Genomic DNA, 21,757 nt, shown 5'->3' with positions numbered 1-21,757 from the left:
GGAAACACATATAAAATTTTAATGGGTTTGTCATGTAAATTTAAACAGGTTTCGTCGACAATTTGTAAGCCTATATTTTAACAAGTTTATGAAAAAAAACTGGACGGTATATATTTTTCTGCATGATACAGAGACCTAGTAAACAACATGTAAACCCTCATCACATGGAATGCACGTAGTGCACCATTGCATGACGTTGGGTGTTAGCAGTCTTCAATGGTGCAGATAATATTGTAATAAATTCCCTGACTTCCCTTGTAAAATTGCAAAGACTAGTGAAAACTTTTCTCCATCAATAAGTTTGTGTTAAGTGTACAATATAAATGAGTTGATCATTTGATTTGCCGTATGATTAGGGACTTTCCGTTTTGAATTTTCCTCGGAGTTCAGTATTTTTGTCATTTTATCTTATATCTGGTTCTTTTAATTGCATGCATTATTTCTAAATTTATTTACAACTTTTATAGAGAAATGAAATTAAAATTACGGTATTGACATTTGTTTTAAAAATAACGTAACATTGTTGATATATTTCATAAGTCAGAAAGAAAATATTTTTTAATCAAAAATGGATTAATCGAATGATTTAAAAAAACGTTTTTGTTTATATTTTTATAAAATTGATATTAAATATGCAATAATTAATTCCTGTTTATTTAGCAAAACAAACAACAGTTACCTTGTTAATTTAAGAAAATTTTACTTCATAAAATGATATGGGACAATCAGAACTCTAAAATTTTAAAAAGTGGGACAATCCGGAATAAACCTTGTCATCAACGGGTATCTCGTACAAAAACGAATTCAGCAATGAAAAGTAGGATTTACACATGGAAGTAATATTTATCGATATGATTAATTGCATGCTTTATGTTTTCCCCTTATTGCTTTTTTTCTATAATTTAAAAAAAATATATTAAATTTTAAAGGTGAATATACACTTTTATAACGACTAGTATGTTAATTCATCACACCAGACATGTGTGTAGTCTACATAAGACCCTTCAGTGGAGCAAGAATCGGTTGGAATGCCAGACGAAGATAACTAAAAACCCAAAATTCACTGAAAGCCGTGCATACATATGGCTTATGTTATCGATGCCTTGGATGATAAATCTCACTGTTTGGAATGATTCAATAGTACATTTAAGTAGAAAAAGGATTGTAGCAATGATATGTCACCGCAAATCTGCTGACTACTTAGCATGTGATACTTTAATGACCTAATGCAAATCAAAAAGTAAAATCACAAAAATACTGAACTCAGAGGAAAATCTAATCGGAAAGTCCATAATCACATGGCAAAACCAAACGACAAAAACATATAAAAAGCGATTGGACAAGAATTGTCATATTCCCGACTTGGTACAGGCATTTTCAAATGTAAAAAACTTACTAAAGATACCATGTTTATGGTAATAACTATGCCTATGGTAAATGCATACGTACAACGCATCGTCTACAAAAGGCTAATAAATGACGCTGGATTTATTACAGAAAGCTAAATCATCTCCGAAGATATAAACATATAATATAACGGATGTTGCATTCTTCTTAGTCTAATTTTTTTGTAGCAATGTCTTTGTTGGAAAAAAAAACCAAATCAGAACTCTGTTTACTATTTTCTTTTGAATCGGTTTGGAAATCCAACTGACTGGACCATAAGCATTTTAATCAAATAAACCATTACAGAAGGGCCTTATCCAATTTTAAAGGAGTTGCATATTAGGCTATTAAAGTCATGGTACAATTTCATTATTTATAACATATACTTAGAATTGACTGTCCATATATGTATGAGTTAGATTGTGTCATTATCAAAACACTCACACATATCTTCGAGGAAGTGGATGTTTGGACCCTGGAATTATAACAAAGTAAAATAAATTATAGTCCTGTCACTATAAGACAAAAATGTTATGTGTCACTTGTGAAATGCATCATGAAACTTAATTCAATATATCCCTTGCTTTTGGAAAGCGTTAGTACCAAGGAAACAAATAGGACAATCAATCGACAGTTATACAATGATAATTGTCTGCAGAGATGTTTGCTGGTTATTTCATATAGGAAACATTGTTTTTTTTTCTTATCTTACGTTTTAAATATGTGTTGTGGTTCCTACTTTTATATAAGCTTTGGATTTCAAATATTTTGGCCACGAGCATCACTGAAGAGACATGTATTGTCGAAATGCGCATCTGGTGCAAGAAAATTGGTACCGTTAATTTTATTACTACCACTGGGTCGATGCCTCTGCTGGTGGACTATTAGTCCCCGAGGGTATCACTAGCCCAGTAGCCAGTACTTCGGAACTGGTATGAAAATACGGATTTTTTGTTATTAAAATTTGCTGTTACAAAATGATAGAAATTATTATAAATTAAGGAATGTATCTCCCTCATGCAAAGCTCTGATTCCTTTCACGGATTTGGCTATACTTTTAAGACCTGTTGGATTATAGCTCTTCACCTTTTATATAAGCTTTGGATTTCAAATATTTTGGCCACGAGCATCACTGAAGAGACATGTATTGTCGAAATGCGCATCTGGTGCAAGAAAATTGGTACCGTTAATTTTATCACAGTTAAGAAGTAAAAATGAACCCCAAAAGTTCAATTTATATGTTGAGTGTACTAGTATTGTTAAACTCAATTGTTGCAAAACTTTGCTTTAATAACAACGATATTTTTCTGTTTAAAAAGAATATATCTTTGCGAGATACTTTTTGTGTTTGTTTCAAATTATCCCATGAAAGATATTTGTTTATGTCCTTCAACAAATATATAAAAAAAATCGAAATTAAAACATATCTCTCCTGATATTTAACATATATTGATTGACAGATATAAAAGTGATATGTGTTTCCTTGCAGGAAAATCAAAATTAAAAACATATGTAAGTTTTAATTAATAAATTAACATATTTGTAGAAGGATCAATGATGTTGAAAAATAGAATTTATATTTTAATATAAGACCTTAAGAAATATAACAAATCAAAATAAGAAAATGAAAAGTTTTGCATTGACAAATTCATCCAGATTTTTTTAAAAGACATGAATTGCAAGATGAAAAAAAAAATTGTTATAGAATGTAATTGTGTATGAAATATATTGTGAAATACTTTTAAAAAAGACTCATACACAAGAACAAAAAACTATTCAAATAAGATAATTTTCTATAAGTCCTATAATATACATTTGTGTGAAATATTTTGCTATATGTTTTATAGATTCGATTTAAATCATAAAAAAAGTAAACACTTCTAAAATGTCATGTTTTGTGTACACGTTTGTGGCTAGTTCGTTATGCATATTTATTGATAAAATATTTAATTATTTTCTTGTGTATTTCTTTTAACAAAAAAAATTGAATTATCTTATGTTTATTATGTCTTATTTGTTAACTTTTTGGTTTACTTAAAACAGATATTAAGTTTGTTTAAAATGGTTTATTGAAAAATCCTTTTTTTATGTGGTTTAGATTTTTATTATTTAAACTCTTTTTAGATACGTTCTTTTATTTACTATAGATTTCTTCGGAAATTTACATTACGATATCAATCCCATCATTTCATGAGAAGCCAGTATGTAACATTGGAATAATGCACGGCTGCACAAAAGAACAGGAACAGAATACAATTTATCTGCTTAATCTAATTGGGATTTTGTAAGTGAGAGGTCTATAGGTTGTATTATATAGTCGAATCCTATCCACACAGATGACTTATGAAGATCATCCCTATATACGCTTGGTTTGTATGCTACATGGTATTTAGAGAGAAAAGCAGGTTCCGCTCATTCTAAACGTAAGTACAAAGTTTGTTAGTATTGATTGAAAAAATAAAGTCGTTTTCGTAATCTCCGATCACATTCACCATAAAATCTGAAACATTGTCTCAGGAATTCATTATTTTCTTATTTTCAAAATCAAGATCCTTATTTTTTTATTCCTTTTCCAAATTATTTTTGAACCAAAGATCTTTGTTGAAATAGATTTAGACTTTTTTTATAGTATTAGAAGTAATATCTATATTTTGTTTGTTGAAGTAATCCAAAACATCGAAAACGATTCCCGAGTATACAGTTTGATCATCCATCCATAAGTGACACTGTTCTTTGGATCTAGATTCCGTCCTGCCAACAGTTTCCTTTACGTACTGAAATATTTTTCATTCAGAAATTAGCAAACATTTACAAATTTATTCAGAAATTCAATCCGAAAGGATCAATTAAAATTGTTTCGGAAAAATAAAATATATGTAATTCATTATCCTTAATGGACCTCAAAATGAGGAACTCAATATTTTGTAAACATAAAACCTCTCCGCCATGACTTTTTCAATCATATGTTCCAATTTTAATGAACTGATTAGTGGATTAAACAGTTTTGCTGTCTAAAAGTTTAGAAAATCACAAATAAAATTGTAACAATAGTGGACTTATCAAATTACTTGTTTGCAAAGAACTAGATTTCAATAGAATTTCAAGCCGCATCACGGAAAAGGGGCTCCATCCAGGGACTATCTATTGAACGAAAATTTTAGGGATATGTTCTGGTAATTGATTTCTGGTAAAAGAAACCCAGCTAGATTTTAGATGAATAATGAAAGGCTAATAAACGCCCGGTCGAATTTTTAAAGATGAAATGCCGCTTTTACATGTGACAATTACATCAATATATGTGTAAGATAGTGTCGATTAGACCGTTATAATCAATTGGTCAATATAATTCATCCTTTAATATGTTGTATACGGTATACATGCATATGACAAATGTCCAGGTAAAAACATCACTACCTAAAAATTCTAAAGCTTGACATGCGAGTCTCTGTGGCGCAATTGGTTAGCGCGTTCGGCTGTTAACCGAAAGGTTGGTGGTTCGAGCCCACCCAGGGACGTGGCATAATTTTTGCAAGAAGAAAATAGAGTTTTATTCTCATCTTGTCACTGATAGACCTAAGGTTATCATCCAAAAGACTTATAAAAGTGTAATTATATAGTAATTGTAGTGGAGGACTATGTCATGGATATATGTTCTGTTAAGGGTTTATGCACATTTTCGATCTATTGAACGAAAATTTTAGGGATATGTTCTGGTAATTGATTTCTGGTAAAAGAAACCCAGCTAGATTTTAGATGAATAATGAAAGGCTAATAAACGCCCGGTCGAATTTTTAAAGATGAAATGCCGCTTTTACATGTGACAATTACATCAATATATGTGTAAGATAGTGTCGATTAGACCGTTATAATCAATTGGTCAATATAATTCATCCTTTAATATGTTGTATACGGTATACATGCATATGACAAATGTCCAGGTAAAAACATCACTACCTAAAAATTCTAAAGCTTGACATGCGAGTCTCTGTGGCGCAATTGGTTAGCGCGTTCGGCTGTTAACCGAAAGGTTGGTGGTTCGAGCCCACCCAGGGACGTGGCATAATTTTTGCAAGAAGAAAATAGAGTTTTATTCTCATCTTGTCACTGATAGACCTAAGGTTATCATCCAAAAGACTTATAAAAGTGTAATTATATAGTAATTGTAGTGGAGGACTATGTCATGGATATATGTTCTGTTAAGGGTTTATGCACATTTTCGATCTATTGAACGAAAATTTTAGGGATATGTTCTGGTAATTGATTTCTGGTAAAAGAAACCCAGCTAGATTTTAGATGAATAATGAAAGGCTAATAAACGCCCGGTCGAATTTTTAAAGATGAAATGCCGCTTTTACATGTGACAATTACATCAATATATGTGTAAGATAGTGTCGATTAGACCGTTATAATCAATTGGTCAATATAATTCATCCTTTAATATGTTGTATACGGTATACATGCATATGACAAATGTCCAGGTAAAAACATCACTACCTAAAAATTCTAAAGCTTGACATGCGAGTCTCTGTGGCGCAATTGGTTAGCGCGTTCGGCTGTTAACCGAAAGGTTGGTGGTTCGAGCCCACCCAGGGACGTGGCATAATTTTTGCAAGAAGAAAATAGAGTTTTATTCTCATCTTGTCACTGATAGACCTAAGGTTATCATCCAAAAGACTTATAAAAGTGTAATTATATAGTAATTGTAGTGGAGGACTATGTCATGGATATATGTTCTGTTAAGGGTTTATGCACATTTTCGATCTATTGAACGAAAATTTTAGGGATATGTTCTGGTAATTGATTTCTGGTAAAAGAAACCCAGCTAGATTTTAGATGAATAATGAAAGGCTAATAAACGCCCGGTCGAATTTTTAAAGATGAAATGCCGCTTTTACATGTGACAATTACATCAATATATGTGTAAGATAGTGTCGATTAGACCGTTATAATCAATTGGTCAATATAATTCATCCTTTAATATGTTGTATACGGTATACATGCATATGACAAATGTCCAGGTAAAAACATCACTACCTAAAAATTCTAAAGCTTGACATGCGAGTCTCTGTGGCGCAATTGGTTAGCGCGTTCGGCTGTTAACCGAAAGGTTGGTGGTTCGAGCCCACCCAGGGACGTGGCATAATTTTTGCAAGAAGAAAATAGAGTTTTATTCTCATCTTGTCACTGATAGACCTAAGGTTATCATCCAAAAGACTTATAAAAGTGTAATTATATAGTAATTGTAGTGGAGGACTATGTCATGGATATATGTTCTGTTAAGGGTTTATGCACATTTTCGATCTATTGAACGAAAATTTTAGGGATATGTTCTGGTAATTGATTTCTGGTAAAAGAAACCCAGCTAGATTTTAGATGAATAATGAAAGGCTAATAAACGCCCGGTCGAATTTTTAAAGATGAAATGCCGCTTTTACATGTGACAATTACATCAATATATGTGTAAGATAGTGTCGATTAGACCGTTATAATCAATTGGTCAATATAATTCATCCTTTAATATGTTGTATACGGTATACATGCATATGACAAATGTCCAGGTAAAAACATCACTACCTAAAAATTCTAAAGCTTGACATGCGAGTCTCTGTGGCGCAATTGGTTAGCGCGTTCGGCTGTTAACCGAAAGGTTGGTGGTTCGAGCCCACCCAGGGACGTGGCATAATTTTTGCAAGAAGAAAATAGAGTTTTATTCTCATCTTGTCACTGATAGACCTAAGGTTATCATCCAAAAGACTTATAAAAGTGTAATTATATAGTAATTGTAGTGGAGGACTATGTCATGGATATATGTTCTGTTAAGGGTTTATGCACATTTTCGATCTATTGAACGAAAATTTTAGGGATATGTTCTGGTAATTGATTTCTGGTAAAAGAAACCCAGCTAGATTTTAGATGAATAATGAAAGGCTAATAAACGCCCGGTCGAATTTTTAAAGATGAAATGCCGCTTTTACATGTGACAATTACATCAATATATGTGTAAGATAGTGTCGATTAGACCGTTATAATCAATTGGTCAATATAATTCATCCTTTAATATGTTGTATACGGTATACATGCATATGACAAATGTCCAGGTAAAAACATCACTACCTAAAAATTCTAAAGCTTGACATGCGAGTCTCTGTGGCGCAATTGGTTAGCGCGTTCGGCTGTTAACCGAAAGGTTGGTGGTTCGAGCCCACCCAGGGACGTGGCATAATTTTTGCAAGAAGAAAATAGAGTTTTATTCTCATCTTGTCACTGATAGACCTAAGGTTATCATCCAAAAGACTTATAAAAGTGTAATTATATAGTAATTGTAGTGGAGGACTATGTCATGGATATATGTTCTGTTAAGGGTTTATGCACATTTTCGATCTATTGAACGAAAATTTTAGGGATATGTTCTGGTAATTGATTTCTGGTAAAAGAAACCCAGCTAGATTTTAGATGAATAATGAAAGGCTAATAAACGCCCGGTCGAATTTTTAAAGATGAAATGCCGCTTTTACATGTGACAATTACATCAATATATGTGTAAGATAGTGTCGATTAGACCGTTATAATCAATTGGTCAATATAATTCATCCTTTAATATGTTGTATACGGTATACATGCATATGACAAATGTCCAGGTAAAAACATCACTACCTAAAAATTCTAAAGCTTGACATGCGAGTCTCTGTGGCGCAATTGGTTAGCGCGTTCGGCTGTTAACCGAAAGGTTGGTGGTTCGAGCCCACCCAGGGACGTGGCATAATTTTTGCAAGAAGAAAATAGAGTTTTATTCTCATCTTGTCACTGATAGACCTAAGGTTATCATCCAAAAGACTTATAAAAGTGTAATTATATAGTAATTGTAGTGGAGGACTATGTCATGGATATATGTTCTGTTAAGGGTTTATGCACATTTTCGATCTATTGAACGAAAATTTTAGGGATATGTTCTGGTAATTGATTTCTGGTAAAAGAAACCCAGCTAGATTTTAGATGAATAATGAAAGGCTAATAAACGCCCGGTCGAATTTTTAAAGATGAAATGCCGCTTTTACATGTGACAATTACATCAATATATGTGTAAGATAGTGTCGATTAGACCGTTATAATCAATTGGTCAATATAATTCATCCTTTAATATGTTGTATACGGTATACATGCATATGACAAATGTCCAGGTAAAAACATCACTACCTAAAAATTCTAAAGCTTGACATGCGAGTCTCTGTGGCGCAATTGGTTAGCGCGTTCGGCTGTTAACCGAAAGGTTGGTGGTTCGAGCCCACCCAGGGACGTGGCATAATTTTTGCAAGAAGAAAATAGAGTTTTATTCTCATCTTGTCACTGATAGACCTAAGGTTATCATCCAAAAGACTTATAAAAGTGTAATTATATAGTAATTGTAGTGGAGGACTATGTCATGGATATATGTTCTGTTAAGGGTTTATGCACATTTTCGATCTATTGAACGAAAATTTTAGGGATATGTTCTGGTAATTGATTTCTGGTAAAAGAAACCCAGCTAGATTTTAGATGAATAATGAAAGGCTAATAAACGCCCGGTCGAATTTTTAAAGATGAAATGCCGCTTTTACATGTGACAATTACATCAATATATGTGTAAGATAGTGTCGATTAGACCGTTATAATCAATTGGTCAATATAATTCATCCTTTAATATGTTGTATACGGTATACATGCATATGACAAATGTCCAGGTAAAAACATCACTACCTAAAAATTCTAAAGCTTGACATGCGAGTCTCTGTGGCGCAATTGGTTAGCGCGTTCGGCTGTTAACCGAAAGGTTGGTGGTTCGAGCCCACCCAGGGACGTGGCATAATTTTTGCAAGAAGAAAATAGAGTTTTATTCTCATCTTGTCACTGATAGACCTAAGGTTATCATCCAAAAGACTTATAAAAGTGTAATTATATAGTAATTGTAGTGGAGGACTATGTCATGGATATATGTTCTGTTAAGGGTTTATGCACATTTTCGATCTATTGAACGAAAATTTTAGGGATATGTTCTGGTAATTGATTTCTGGTAAAAGAAACCCAGCTAGATTTTAGATGAATAATGAAAGGCTAATAAACGCCCGGTCGAATTTTTAAAGATGAAATGCCGCTTTTACATGTGACAATTACATCAATATATGTGTAAGATAGTGTCGATTAGACCGTTATAATCAATTGGTCAATATAATTCATCCTTTAATATGTTGTATACGGTATACATGCATATGACAAATGTCCAGGTAAAAACATCACTACCTAAAAATTCTAAAGCTTGACATGCGAGTCTCTGTGGCGCAATTGGTTAGCGCGTTCGGCTGTTAACCGAAAGGTTGGTGGTTCGAGCCCACCCAGGGACGTGGCATAATTTTTGCAAGAAGAAAATAGAGTTTTATTCTCATCTTGTCACTGATAGACCTAAGGTTATCATCCAAAAGACTTATAAAAGTGTAATTATATAGTAATTGTAGTGGAGGACTATGTCATGGATATATGTTCTGTTAAGGGTTTATGCACATTTTCGATCTATTGAACGAAAATTTTAGGGATATGTTCTGGTAATTGATTTCTGGTAAAAGAAACCCAGCTAGATTTTAGATGAATAATGAAAGGCTAATAAACGCCCGGTCGAATTTTTAAAGATGAAATGCCGCTTTTACATGTGACAATTACATCAATATATGTGTAAGATAGTGTCGATTAGACCGTTATAATCAATTGGTCAATATAATTCATCCTTTAATATGTTGTATACGGTATACATGCATATGACAAATGTCCAGGTAAAAACATCACTACCTAAAAATTCTAAAGCTTGACATGCGAGTCTCTGTGGCGCAATTGGTTAGCGCGTTCGGCTGTTAACCGAAAGGTTGGTGGTTCGAGCCCACCCAGGGACGTGGCATAATTTTTGCAAGAAGAAAATAGAGTTTTATTCTCATCTTGTCACTGATAGACCTAAGGTTATCATCCAAAAGACTTATAAAAGTGTAATTATATAGTAATTGTAGTGGAGGACTATGTCATGGATATATGTTCTGTTAAGGGTTTATGCACATTTTCGATCTATTGAACGAAAATTTTAGGGATATGTTCTGGTAATTGATTTCTGGTAAAAGAAACCCAGCTAGATTTTAGATGAATAATGAAAGGCTAATAAACGCCCGGTCGAATTTTTAAAGATGAAATGCCGCTTTTACATGTGACAATTACATCAATATATGTGTAAGATAGTGTCGATTAGACCGTTATAATCAATTGGTCAATATAATTCATCCTTTAATATGTTGTATACGGTATACATGCATATGACAAATGTCCAGGTAAAAACATCACTACCTAAAAATTCTAAAGCTTGACATGCGAGTCTCTGTGGCGCAATTGGTTAGCGCGTTCGGCTGTTAACCGAAAGGTTGGTGGTTCGAGCCCACCCAGGGACGTGGCATAATTTTTGCAAGAAGAAAATAGAGTTTTATTCTCATCTTGTCACTGATAGACCTAAGGTTATCATCCAAAAGACTTATAAAAGTGTAATTATATAGTAATTGTAGTGGAGGACTATGTCATGGATATATGTTCTGTTAAGGGTTTATGCACATTTTCGATCTATTGAACGAAAATTTTAGGGATATGTTCTGGTAATTGATTTCTGGTAAAAGAAACCCAGCTAGATTTTAGATGAATAATGAAAGGCTAATAAACGCCCGGTCGAATTTTTAAAGATGAAATGCCGCTTTTACATGTGACAATTACATCAATATATGTGTAAGATAGTGTCGATTAGACCGTTATAATCAATTGGTCAATATAATTCATCCTTTAATATGTTGTATACGGTATACATGCATATGACAAATGTCCAGGTAAAAACATCACTACCTAAAAATTCTAAAGCTTGACATGCGAGTCTCTGTGGCGCAATTGGTTAGCGCGTTCGGCTGTTAACCGAAAGGTTGGTGGTTCGAGCCCACCCAGGGACGTGGCATAATTTTTGCAAGAAGAAAATAGAGTTTTATTCTCATCTTGTCACTGATAGACCTAAGGTTATCATCCAAAAGACTTATAAAAGTGTAATTATATAGTAATTGTAGTGGAGGACTATGTCATGGATATATGTTCTGTTAAGGGTTTATGCACATTTTCGATCTATTGAACGAAAATTTTAGGGATATGTTCTGGTAATTGATTTCTGGTAAAAGAAACCCAGCTAGATTTTAGATGAATAATGAAAGGCTAATAAACGCCCGGTCGAATTTTTAAAGATGAAATGCCGCTTTTACATGTGACAATTACATCAATATATGTGTAAGATAGTGTCGATTAGACCGTTATAATCAATTGGTCAATATAATTCATCCTTTAATATGTTGTATACGGTATACATGCATATGACAAATGTCCAGGTAAAAACATCACTACCTAAAAATTCTAAAGCTTGACATGCGAGTCTCTGTGGCGCAATTGGTTAGCGCGTTCGGCTGTTAACCGAAAGGTTGGTGGTTCGAGCCCACCCAGGGACGTGGCATAATTTTTGCAAGAAGAAAATAGAGTTTTATTCTCATCTTGTCACTGATAGACCTAAGGTTATCATCCAAAAGACTTATAAAAGTGTAATTATATAGTAATTGTAGTGGAGGACTATGTCATGGATATATGTTCTGTTAAGGGTTTATGCACATTTTCGATCTATTGAACGAAAATTTTAGGGATATGTTCTGGTAATTGATTTCTGGTAAAAGAAACCCAGCTAGATTTTAGATGAATAATGAAAGGCTAATAAACGCCCGGTCGAATTTTTAAAGATGAAATGCCGCTTTTACATGTGACAATTACATCAATATATGTGTAAGATAGTGTCGATTAGACCGTTATAATCAATTGGTCAATATAATTCATCCTTTAATATGTTGTATACGGTATACATGCATATGACAAATGTCCAGGTAAAAACATCACTACCTAAAAATTCTAAAGCTTGACATGCGAGTCTCTGTGGCGCAATTGGTTAGCGCGTTCGGCTGTTAACCGAAAGGTTGGTGGTTCGAGCCCACCCAGGGACGTGGCATAATTTTTGCAAGAAGAAAATAGAGTTTTATTCTCATCTTGTCACTGATAGACCTAAGGTTATCATCCAAAAGACTTATAAAAGTGTAATTATATAGTAATTGTAGTGGAGGACTATGTCATGGATATATGTTCTGTTAAGGGTTTATGCACATTTTCGATCTATTGAACGAAAATTTTAGGGATATGTTCTGGTAATTGATTTCTGGTAAAAGAAACCCAGCTAGATTTTAGATGAATAATGAAAGGCTAATAAACGCCCGGTCGAATTTTTAAAGATGAAATGCCGCTTTTACATGTGACAATTACATCAATATATGTGTAAGATAGTGTCGATTAGACCGTTATAATCAATTGGTCAATATAATTCATCCTTTAATATGTTGTATACGGTATACATGCATATGACAAATGTCCAGGTAAAAACATCACTACCTAAAAATTCTAAAGCTTGACATGCGAGTCTCTGTGGCGCAATTGGTTAGCGCGTTCGGCTGTTAACCGAAAGGTTGGTGGTTCGAGCCCACCCAGGGACGTGGCATAATTTTTGCAAGAAGAAAATAGAGTTTTATTCTCATCTTGTCACTGATAGACCTAAGGTTATCATCCAAAAGACTTATAAAAGTGTAATTATATAGTAATTGTAGTGGAGGACTATGTCATGGATATATGTTCTGTTAAGGGTTTATGCACATTTTCGATCTATTGAACGAAAATTTTAGGGATATGTTCTGGTAATTGATTTCTGGTAAAAGAAACCCAGCTAGATTTTAGATGAATAATGAAAGGCTAATAAACGCCCGGTCGAATTTTTAAAGATGAAATGCCGCTTTTACATGTGACAATTACATCAATATATGTGTAAGATAGTGTCGATTAGACCGTTATAATCAATTGGTCAATATAATTCATCCTTTAATATGTTGTATACGGTATACATGCATATGACAAATGTCCAGGTAAAAACATCACTACCTAAAAATTCTAAAGCTTGACATGCGAGTCTCTGTGGCGCAATTGGTTAGCGCGTTCGGCTGTTAACCGAAAGGTTGGTGGTTCGAGCCCACCCAGGGACGTGGCATAATTTTTGCAAGAAGAAAATAGAGTTTTATTCTCATCTTGTCACTGATAGACCTAAGGTTATCATCCAAAAGACTTATAAAAGTGTAATTATATAGTAATTGTAGTGGAGGACTATGTCATGGATATATGTTCTGTTAAGGGTTTATGCACATTTTCGATCTATTGAACGAAAATTTTAGGGATATGTTCTGGTAATTGATTTCTGGTAAAAGAAACCCAGCTAGATTTTAGATGAATAATGAAAGGCTAATAAACGCCCGGTCGAATTTTTAAAGATGAAATGCCGCTTTTACATGTGACAATTACATCAATATATGTGTAAGATAGTGTCGATTAGACCGTTATAATCAATTGGTCAATATAATTCATCCTTTAATATGTTGTATACGGTATACATGCATATGACAAATGTCCAGGTAAAAACATCACTACCTAAAAATTCTAAAGCTTGACATGCGAGTCTCTGTGGCGCAATTGGTTAGCGCGTTCGGCTGTTAACCGAAAGGTTGGTGGTTCGAGCCCACCCAGGGACGTGGCATAATTTTTGCAAGAAGAAAATAGAGTTTTATTCTCATCTTGTCACTGATAGACCTAAGGTTATCATCCAAAAGACTTATAAAAGTGTAATTATATAGTAATTGTAGTGGAGGACTATGTCATGGATATATGTTCTGTTAAGGGTTTATGCACATTTTCGATCTATTGAACGAAAATTTTAGGGATATGTTCTGGTAATTGATTTCTGGTAAAAGAAACCCAGCTAGATTTTAGATGAATAATGAAAGGCTAATAAACGCCCGGTCGAATTTTTAAAGATGAAATGCCGCTTTTACATGTGACAATTACATCAATATATGTGTAAGATAGTGTCGATTAGACCGTTATAATCAATTGGTCAATATAATTCATCCTTTAATATGTTGTATACGGTATACATGCATATGACAAATGTCCAGGTAAAAACATCACTACCTAAAAATTCTAAAGCTTGACATGCGAGTCTCTGTGGCGCAATTGGTTAGCGCGTTCGGCTGTTAACCGAAAGGTTGGTGGTTCGAGCCCACCCAGGGACGTGGCATAATTTTTGCAAGAAGAAAATAGAGTTTTATTCTCATCTTGTCACTGATAGACCTAAGGTTATCATCCAAAAGACTTATAAAAGTGTAATTATATAGTAATTGTAGTGGAGGACTATGTCATGGATATATGTTCTGTTAAGGGTTTATGCACATTTTCGATCTATTGAACGAAAATTTTAGGGATATGTTCTGGTAATTGATTTCTGGTAAAAGAAACCCAGCTAGATTTTAGATGAATAATGAAAGGCTAATAAACGCCCGGTCGAATTTTTAAAGATGAAATGCCGCTTTTACATGTGACAATTACATCAATATATGTGTAAGATAGTGTCGATTAGACCGTTATAATCAATTGGTCAATATAATTCATCCTTTAATATGTTGTATACGGTATACATGCATATGACAAATGTCCAGGTAAAAACATCACTACCTAAAAATTCTAAAGCTTGACATGCGAGTCTCTGTGGCGCAATTGGTTAGCGCGTTCGGCTGTTAACCGAAAGGTTGGTGGTTCGAGCCCACCCAGGGACGTGGCATAATTTTTGCAAGAAGAAAATAGAGTTTTATTCTCATCTTGTCACTGATAGACCTAAGGTTATCATCCAAAAGACTTATAAAAGTGTAATTATATAGTAATTGTAGTGGAGGACTATGTCATGGATATATGTTCTGTTAAGGGTTTATGCACATTTTCGATCTATTGAACGAAAATTTTAGGGATATGTTCTGGTAATTGATTTCTGGTAAAAGAAACCCAGCTAGATTTTAGATGAATAATGAAAGGCTAATAAACGCCCGGTCGAATTTTTAAAGATGAAATGCCGCTTTTACATGTGACAATTACATCAATATATGTGTAAGATAGTGTCGATTAGACCGTTATAATCAATTGGTCAATATAATTCATCCTTTAATATGTTGTATACGGTATACATGCATATGACAAATGTCCAGGTAAAAACATCACTACCTAAAAATTCTAAAGCTTGACATGCGAGTCTCTGTGGCGCAATTGGTTAGCGCGTTCGGCTGTTAACCGAAAGGTTGGTGGTTCGAGCCCACCCAGGGACGTGGCATAATTTTTGCAAGAAGAAAATAGAGTTTTATTCTCATCTTGTCACTGATAGACCTAAGGTTATCATCCAAAAGACTTATAAAAGTGTAATTATATAGTAATTGTAGTGGAGGACTATGTCATGGATATATGTTCTGTTAAGGGTTTATGCACATTTTCGATCTATTGAACGAAAATTTTAGGGATATGTTCTGGTAATTGATTTCTGGTAAAAGAAACCCAGCTAGATTTTAGATGAATAATGAAAGGCTAATAAACGCCCGGTCGAATTTTTAAAGATGAAATGCCGCTTTTACATGTGACAATTACATCAATATATGTGTAAGATAGTGTCGATTAGACCGTTATAATCAATTGGTCAATATAATTCATCCTTTAATATGTTGTATACGGTATACATGCATATGACAAATGTCCAGGTAAAAACATCACTACCTAAAAATTCTAAAGCTTGACATGCGAGTCTCTGTGGCGCAATTGGTTAGCGCGTTCGGCTGTTAACCGAAAGGTTGGTGGTTCGAGCCCACCCAGGGACGTGGCATAATTTTTGCAAGAAGAAAATAGAGTTTTATTCTCATCTTGTCACTGATAGACCTAAGGTTATCATCCAAAAGACTTATAAAAGTGTAATTATATAGTAATTGTAGTGGAGGACTATGTCATGGATATATGTTCTGTTAAGGGTTTATGCACATTTTCGATCTATTGAACGAAAATTTTAGGGATATGTTCTGGTAATTGATTTCTGGTAAAAGAAACCCAGCTAGATTTTAGATGAATAATGAAAGGCTAATAAACGCCCGGTCGAATTTTTAAAGATGAAATGCCGCTTTTACATGTGACAATTACATCAATATATGTGTAAGATAGTGTCGATTAGACCGTTATAATCAATTGGTCAATATAATTCATCCTTTAATATGTTGTATACGGTATACATGCATATGACAAATGTCCAGGTAAAAACATCACTACCTAAAAATTCTAAAGCTTGACATGCGAGTCTCTGTGGCGCAATTGGTTAGCGCGTTCGGCTGTTAACCGAAAGGTTGGTGGTTCGAGCCCACCCAGGGACGTGGCATAATTTTTGCAAGAAGAAAATAGAGTTTTATTCTCATCTTGTCACTGATAGACCTAAGGTTATCATCCAAAAGACTTATAAAAGTGTAATTATATAGTAATTGTAGTGGAGGACTATGTCATGGATATATGTTCTGTTAAGGGTTTATGCACATTTTCGATCTATTGAACGAAAATTTTAGGGATATGTTCTGGTAATTGATTTCTGGTAAAAGAAACCCAGCTAGATTTTAGATGAATAATGAAAGGCTAATAAACGCCCGGTCGAATTTTTAAAGATGAAATGCCGCTTTTACATGTGACAATTACATCAATATATGTGTAAGATAGTGTCGATTAGACCGTTATAATCAATTGGTCAATATAATTCATCCTTTAATATGTTGTATACGGTATACATGCATATGACAAATGTCCAGGTAAAAACATCACTACCTAAAAATTCTAAAGCTTGACATGCGAGTCTCTGTGGCGCAATTGGTTAGCGCGTTCGGCTGTTAACCGAAAGGTTGGTGGTTCGAGCCCACCCAGGGACGTGGCATAATTTTTGCAAGAAGAAAATAGAGTTTTATTCTCATCTTGTCACTGATAGACCTAAGGTTATCATCCAAAAGACTTATAAAAGTGTAATTATATAGTAATTGTAGTGGAGGACTATGTCATGGATATATGTTCTGTTAAGGGTTTATGCACATTTTCGATCTATTGAACGAAAATTTTAGGGATATGTTCTGGTAATTGATTTCTGGTAAAAGAAACCCAGCTAGATTTTAGATGAATAATGAAAGGCTAATAAACGCCCGGTCGAATTTTTAAAGATGAAATGCCGCTTTTACATGTGACAATTACATCAATATATGTGTAAGATAGTGTCGATTAGACCGTTATAATCAATTGGTCAATATAATTCATCCTTTAATATGTTGTATACGGTATACATGCATATGACAAATGTCCAGGTAAAAACATCACTACCTAAAAATTCTAAAGCTTGACATGCGAGTCTCTGTGGCGCAATTGGTTAGCGCGTTCGGCTGTTAACCGAAAGGTTGGTGGTTCGAGCCCACCCAGGGACGTGGCATAATTTTTGCAAGAAGAAAATAGAGTTTTATTCTCATCTTGTCACTGATAGACCTAAGGTTATCATCCAAAAGACTTATAAAAGTGTAATTATATAGTAATTGTAGTGGAGGACTATGTCATGGATATATGTTCTGTTAAGGGTTTATGCACATTTTCGATCTATTGAACGAAAATTTTAGGGATATGTTCTGGTAATTGATTTCTGGTAAAAGAAACCCAGCTAGATTTTAGATGAATAATGAAAGGCTAATAAACGCCCGGTCGAATTTTTAAAGATGAAATGCCGCTTTTACATGTGACAATTACATCAATATATGTGTAAGATAGTGTCGATTAGACCGTTATAATCAATTGGTCAATATAATTCATCCTTTAATATGTTGTATACGGTATACATGCATATGACAAATGTCCAGGTAAAAACATCACTACCTAAAAATTCTAAAGCTTGACATGCGAGTCTCTGTGGCGCAATTGGTTAGCGCGTTCGGCTGTTAACCGAAAGGTTGGTGGTTCGAGCCCACCCAGGGACGTGGCATAATTTTTGCAAGAAGAAAATAGAGTTTTATTCTCATCTTGTCACTGATAGACCTAAGGTTATCATCCAAAAGACTTATAAAAGTGTAATTATATAGTAATTGTAGTGGAGGACTATGTCATGGATATATGTTCTGTTAAGGGTTTATGCACATTTTCGATCTATTGAACGAAAATTTTAGGGATATGTTCTGGTAATTGATTTCTGGTAAAAGAAACCCAGCTAGATTTTAGATGAATAATGAAAGGCTAATAAACGCCCGGTCGAATTTTTAAAGATGAAATGCCGCTTTTACATGTGACAATTACATCAATATATGTGTAAGATAGTCGATTAGACCGTTATAATCAATTGGTCAATATAATTCATCCTTTAATATGTTGTATACGGTATACATGCATATGACAAATGTCCAGGTAAAAACATCACTACCTAAAAATTCTAAAGCTTGACATGCGAGTCTCTGTGGCGCAATTGGTTAGCGCGTTCGGCTGTTAACCGAAAGGTTGGTGGTTCGAGCCCACCCAGGGACGTGGCATAATTTTTGCAAGAAGAAAATAGAGTTTTATTCTCATCTTGTCACTGATAGACCTAAGGTTATCATCCAAAAGACTTATAAAAGTGTAATTATATAGTAATTGTAGTGGAGGACTATGTCATGGATATATGTTCTGTTAAGGGTTTATGCACATTTTCGATCTATTGAACGAAAATTTTAGGGATATGTTCTGGTAATTGATTTCTGGTAAAAGAAACCCAGCTAGATTTTAGATGAATAATGAAAGGCTAATAAACGCCCGGTCGAATTTTTAAAGATGAAATGCCGCTTTTACATGTGACAATTACATCAATATATGTGTAAGATAGTGTCGATTAGACCGTTATAATCAATTGGTCAATATAATTCATCCTTTAATATGTTGTATACGGTATACATGCATATGACAAATGTCCAGGTAAAAACATCACTACCTAAAAATTCTAAAGCTTGACATGCGAGTCTCTGTGGCGCAATTGGTTAGCGCGTTCGGCTGTTAACCGAAAGGTTGGTGGTTCGAGCCCACCCAGGGACGTGGCATAATTTTTGCAAGAAGAAAATAGAGTTTTATTCTCATCTTGTCACTGATAGACCTAAGGTTATCATCCAAAAGACTTATAAAAGTGTAATTATATAGTAATTGTAGTGGAGGACTATGTCATGGATATATGTTCTGTTAAGGGTTTATGCACATTTTCGATCTATTGAACGAAAATTTTAGGGATATGTTCTGGTAATTGATTTCTGGTAAAAGAAACCCAGCTAGATTTTAGATGAATAATGAAAGGCTAATAAACGCCCGGTCGAATTTTTAAAGATGAAATGCCGCTTTTACATGTGACAATTACATCAATATATGTGTAAGATAGTGTCGATTAGACCGTTATAATCAATTGGTCAATATAATTCATCCTTTAATATGTTGTATACGGTATACATGCATATGACAAATGTCCAGGTAAAAACATCACTACCTAAAAATTCTAAAGCTTGACATGCGAGTCTCTGTGGCGCAATTGGTTAGCGCGTTCGGCTGTTAACCGAAAGGTTGGTGGTTCGAGCCCACCCAGGGACGTGGCATAATTTTTGCAAGAAGAAAATAGAGTTTTATTCTCATCTTGTCACTGATAGACCTAAGGTTATCATCCAAAAGACTTATAAAAGTGTAATTATATAGTAATTGTAGTGGAGGACTATGTCATGGATATATGTTCTGTTAAGGGTTTATGCACATTTTCGATCTATTGAACGAAAATTTTAGGGATATGTTCTGGTAATTGATTTCTGGTAAAAGAAACCCAGCTAGATTTTAGATGAATAATGAAAGGCTAATAAACGCCCGGTCGAATTTTTAAAGATGAAATGCCGCTTTTACATGTGACAATTACATCAATATATGTGTAAGATAGTGTCGATTAGACCGTTATAATCAATTGGTCAATATAATTCATCCTTTAATATGTTGTATACGGTATACATGCATATGACAAATGTCCAGGTAAAAACATCACTACCTAAAAATTCTAAAGCTTGACATGCGAGTCTCTGTGGCGCAATTGGTTAGCGCGTTCGGCTGTTAACCGAAAGGTTGGTGGTTCGAGCCCACCCAGGGACGTGGCATAATTTTTGCAAGAAGAAAATAGAGTTTTATTCTCATCTTGTCACTGATAGACCTAAGGTTATCATCCAAAAGACTTATAAAAGTGTAATTATATAGTAATTGTAGTGGAGGACTATGTCATGGATATATGTTCTGTTAAGGGTTTATGCACATTTTCGATCTATTGAACGAAAATTTTAGGGATATGTTCTGGTAATTGATTTCTGGTAAAAGAAACCCAGCTAGATTTTAGATGAATAATGAAAGGCTAATAAACGCCCGGTCGAATTTTTAAAGATGAAATGCCGCTTTTACATGTGACAATTACATCAATATATGTGTAAGATAGTGTCGATTAGACCGTTATAATCAATTGGTCAATATAATTCATCCTTTAATATGTTGTATACGGTATACATGCATATGACAAATGTCCAGGTAAAAACATCACTACCTAAAAATTCTAAAGCTTGACATGCGAGTCTCTGTGGCGCAATTGGTTAGCGCGTTCGGCTGTTAACCGAAAGGTTGGTGGTTCGAGCCCACCCAGGGACGTGGCATAATTTTTGCAAGAAGAAAATAGAGTTTTATTCTCATCTTGTCACTGATAGACCTAAGGTTATCATCCAAAAGACTTATAAAAGTGTAATTATATAGTAATTGTAGTGGAGGACTATGTCATGGATATATGTTCTGTTAAGGGTTTATGCACATTTTCGATCTATTGAACGAAAATTTTAGGGATATGTTCTGGTAATTGATTTCTGGTAAAAGAAACCCAGCTAGATTTTAGATGAATAATGAAAGGCTAATAAACGCCCGGTCGAATTTTTAAAGATGAAATGCCGCTTTTACATGTGACAATTACATCAATATATGTGTAAGATAGTGTCGATTAGACCGTTATAATCAATTGGTCAATATAATTCATCCTTTAATATGTTGTATACGGTATACATGCATATGACAAATGTCCAGGTAAAAACATCACTACCTAAAAATTCTAAAGCTTGACATGCGAGTCTCTGTGGCGCAATTGGTTAGCGCGTTCGGCTGTTAACCGAAAGGTTGGTGGTTCGAGCCCACCCAGGGACGTGGCATAATTTTTGCAAGAAGAAAATAGAGTTTTATTCTCATCTTGTCACTGATAGACCTAAGGTTATCATCCAAAAGACTTATAAAAGTGTAATTATATAGTAATTGTAGTGGAGGA

The 21,757-nt window shown here is 34.1% G+C and overlaps 32 non-coding genes across 32 annotated transcripts; all 32 read left to right on the top strand.

Annotated features, from left to right (window-relative positions):
• Positions 1-4,827: 4,827 nt before the first annotated feature.
• On the top strand, positions 4,828-4,901 carry Trnan-guu (transfer RNA asparagine (anticodon GUU)). The gene has a single exon. It is a non-coding gene; the product is annotated as a tRNA-Asn (tRNA).
• A 466-nt stretch (positions 4,902-5,367) lies between these two features.
• Trnan-guu (transfer RNA asparagine (anticodon GUU)) lies at positions 5,368-5,441 on the top strand. The gene has a single exon. It is a non-coding gene; the product is annotated as a tRNA-Asn (tRNA).
• A 466-nt stretch (positions 5,442-5,907) lies between these two features.
• On the top strand, positions 5,908-5,981 carry Trnan-guu (transfer RNA asparagine (anticodon GUU)). The gene has a single exon. It is a non-coding gene; the product is annotated as a tRNA-Asn (tRNA).
• A 466-nt stretch (positions 5,982-6,447) lies between these two features.
• On the top strand, positions 6,448-6,521 carry Trnan-guu (transfer RNA asparagine (anticodon GUU)). Its single transcript has one exon. It is a non-coding gene; the product is annotated as a tRNA-Asn (tRNA).
• Positions 6,522-6,987: 466 nt separating this feature from the next.
• Trnan-guu (transfer RNA asparagine (anticodon GUU)) lies at positions 6,988-7,061 on the top strand. The gene has a single exon. It is a non-coding gene; the product is annotated as a tRNA-Asn (tRNA).
• A 466-nt stretch (positions 7,062-7,527) lies between these two features.
• On the top strand, positions 7,528-7,601 carry Trnan-guu (transfer RNA asparagine (anticodon GUU)). Its single transcript has one exon. It is a non-coding gene; the product is annotated as a tRNA-Asn (tRNA).
• A 466-nt stretch (positions 7,602-8,067) lies between these two features.
• On the top strand, positions 8,068-8,141 carry Trnan-guu (transfer RNA asparagine (anticodon GUU)). Its single transcript has one exon. It is a non-coding gene; the product is annotated as a tRNA-Asn (tRNA).
• A 466-nt stretch (positions 8,142-8,607) lies between these two features.
• On the top strand, positions 8,608-8,681 carry Trnan-guu (transfer RNA asparagine (anticodon GUU)). Its single transcript has one exon. It is a non-coding gene; the product is annotated as a tRNA-Asn (tRNA).
• A 466-nt stretch (positions 8,682-9,147) lies between these two features.
• Positions 9,148-9,221, top strand: Trnan-guu (transfer RNA asparagine (anticodon GUU)). The gene has a single exon. It is a non-coding gene; the product is annotated as a tRNA-Asn (tRNA).
• Positions 9,222-9,687: 466 nt separating this feature from the next.
• Positions 9,688-9,761, top strand: Trnan-guu (transfer RNA asparagine (anticodon GUU)). The gene has a single exon. It is a non-coding gene; the product is annotated as a tRNA-Asn (tRNA).
• Positions 9,762-10,227: 466 nt separating this feature from the next.
• Positions 10,228-10,301, top strand: Trnan-guu (transfer RNA asparagine (anticodon GUU)). The gene has a single exon. It is a non-coding gene; the product is annotated as a tRNA-Asn (tRNA).
• Positions 10,302-10,767: 466 nt separating this feature from the next.
• On the top strand, positions 10,768-10,841 carry Trnan-guu (transfer RNA asparagine (anticodon GUU)). Its single transcript has one exon. It is a non-coding gene; the product is annotated as a tRNA-Asn (tRNA).
• A 466-nt stretch (positions 10,842-11,307) lies between these two features.
• Trnan-guu (transfer RNA asparagine (anticodon GUU)) lies at positions 11,308-11,381 on the top strand. The gene has a single exon. It is a non-coding gene; the product is annotated as a tRNA-Asn (tRNA).
• Positions 11,382-11,847: 466 nt separating this feature from the next.
• Positions 11,848-11,921, top strand: Trnan-guu (transfer RNA asparagine (anticodon GUU)). Its single transcript has one exon. It is a non-coding gene; the product is annotated as a tRNA-Asn (tRNA).
• Positions 11,922-12,387: 466 nt separating this feature from the next.
• Trnan-guu (transfer RNA asparagine (anticodon GUU)) lies at positions 12,388-12,461 on the top strand. The gene has a single exon. It is a non-coding gene; the product is annotated as a tRNA-Asn (tRNA).
• Positions 12,462-12,927: 466 nt separating this feature from the next.
• On the top strand, positions 12,928-13,001 carry Trnan-guu (transfer RNA asparagine (anticodon GUU)). The gene has a single exon. It is a non-coding gene; the product is annotated as a tRNA-Asn (tRNA).
• A 466-nt stretch (positions 13,002-13,467) lies between these two features.
• Positions 13,468-13,541, top strand: Trnan-guu (transfer RNA asparagine (anticodon GUU)). The gene has a single exon. It is a non-coding gene; the product is annotated as a tRNA-Asn (tRNA).
• A 466-nt stretch (positions 13,542-14,007) lies between these two features.
• Positions 14,008-14,081, top strand: Trnan-guu (transfer RNA asparagine (anticodon GUU)). Its single transcript has one exon. It is a non-coding gene; the product is annotated as a tRNA-Asn (tRNA).
• Positions 14,082-14,547: 466 nt separating this feature from the next.
• Positions 14,548-14,621, top strand: Trnan-guu (transfer RNA asparagine (anticodon GUU)). Its single transcript has one exon. It is a non-coding gene; the product is annotated as a tRNA-Asn (tRNA).
• Positions 14,622-15,087: 466 nt separating this feature from the next.
• Positions 15,088-15,161, top strand: Trnan-guu (transfer RNA asparagine (anticodon GUU)). Its single transcript has one exon. It is a non-coding gene; the product is annotated as a tRNA-Asn (tRNA).
• Positions 15,162-15,627: 466 nt separating this feature from the next.
• On the top strand, positions 15,628-15,701 carry Trnan-guu (transfer RNA asparagine (anticodon GUU)). The gene has a single exon. It is a non-coding gene; the product is annotated as a tRNA-Asn (tRNA).
• Positions 15,702-16,167: 466 nt separating this feature from the next.
• On the top strand, positions 16,168-16,241 carry Trnan-guu (transfer RNA asparagine (anticodon GUU)). The gene has a single exon. It is a non-coding gene; the product is annotated as a tRNA-Asn (tRNA).
• Positions 16,242-16,707: 466 nt separating this feature from the next.
• On the top strand, positions 16,708-16,781 carry Trnan-guu (transfer RNA asparagine (anticodon GUU)). Its single transcript has one exon. It is a non-coding gene; the product is annotated as a tRNA-Asn (tRNA).
• A 466-nt stretch (positions 16,782-17,247) lies between these two features.
• Positions 17,248-17,321, top strand: Trnan-guu (transfer RNA asparagine (anticodon GUU)). Its single transcript has one exon. It is a non-coding gene; the product is annotated as a tRNA-Asn (tRNA).
• A 466-nt stretch (positions 17,322-17,787) lies between these two features.
• Trnan-guu (transfer RNA asparagine (anticodon GUU)) lies at positions 17,788-17,861 on the top strand. The gene has a single exon. It is a non-coding gene; the product is annotated as a tRNA-Asn (tRNA).
• A 466-nt stretch (positions 17,862-18,327) lies between these two features.
• Trnan-guu (transfer RNA asparagine (anticodon GUU)) lies at positions 18,328-18,401 on the top strand. Its single transcript has one exon. It is a non-coding gene; the product is annotated as a tRNA-Asn (tRNA).
• Positions 18,402-18,865: 464 nt separating this feature from the next.
• Positions 18,866-18,939, top strand: Trnan-guu (transfer RNA asparagine (anticodon GUU)). Its single transcript has one exon. It is a non-coding gene; the product is annotated as a tRNA-Asn (tRNA).
• Positions 18,940-19,405: 466 nt separating this feature from the next.
• On the top strand, positions 19,406-19,479 carry Trnan-guu (transfer RNA asparagine (anticodon GUU)). The gene has a single exon. It is a non-coding gene; the product is annotated as a tRNA-Asn (tRNA).
• Positions 19,480-19,945: 466 nt separating this feature from the next.
• On the top strand, positions 19,946-20,019 carry Trnan-guu (transfer RNA asparagine (anticodon GUU)). The gene has a single exon. It is a non-coding gene; the product is annotated as a tRNA-Asn (tRNA).
• Positions 20,020-20,485: 466 nt separating this feature from the next.
• Positions 20,486-20,559, top strand: Trnan-guu (transfer RNA asparagine (anticodon GUU)). Its single transcript has one exon. It is a non-coding gene; the product is annotated as a tRNA-Asn (tRNA).
• A 466-nt stretch (positions 20,560-21,025) lies between these two features.
• On the top strand, positions 21,026-21,099 carry Trnan-guu (transfer RNA asparagine (anticodon GUU)). Its single transcript has one exon. It is a non-coding gene; the product is annotated as a tRNA-Asn (tRNA).
• Positions 21,100-21,565: 466 nt separating this feature from the next.
• Positions 21,566-21,639, top strand: Trnan-guu (transfer RNA asparagine (anticodon GUU)). Its single transcript has one exon. It is a non-coding gene; the product is annotated as a tRNA-Asn (tRNA).
• The last annotated feature ends 118 nt before the right edge of the window (positions 21,640-21,757 follow it).

This window comes from Mytilus galloprovincialis, chromosome 1 (genome assembly GCF_965363235.1).
Source record: "Mytilus galloprovincialis chromosome 1, xbMytGall1.hap1.1, whole genome shotgun sequence".
NCBI classification, from domain to species: Eukaryota; Metazoa; Mollusca; class Bivalvia; order Mytilida; family Mytilidae; genus Mytilus; species Mytilus galloprovincialis.
The sequence above is the reverse complement of the archived record's forward strand: the minus strand, read 5'-3'. Positions and strand labels throughout refer to the sequence as shown.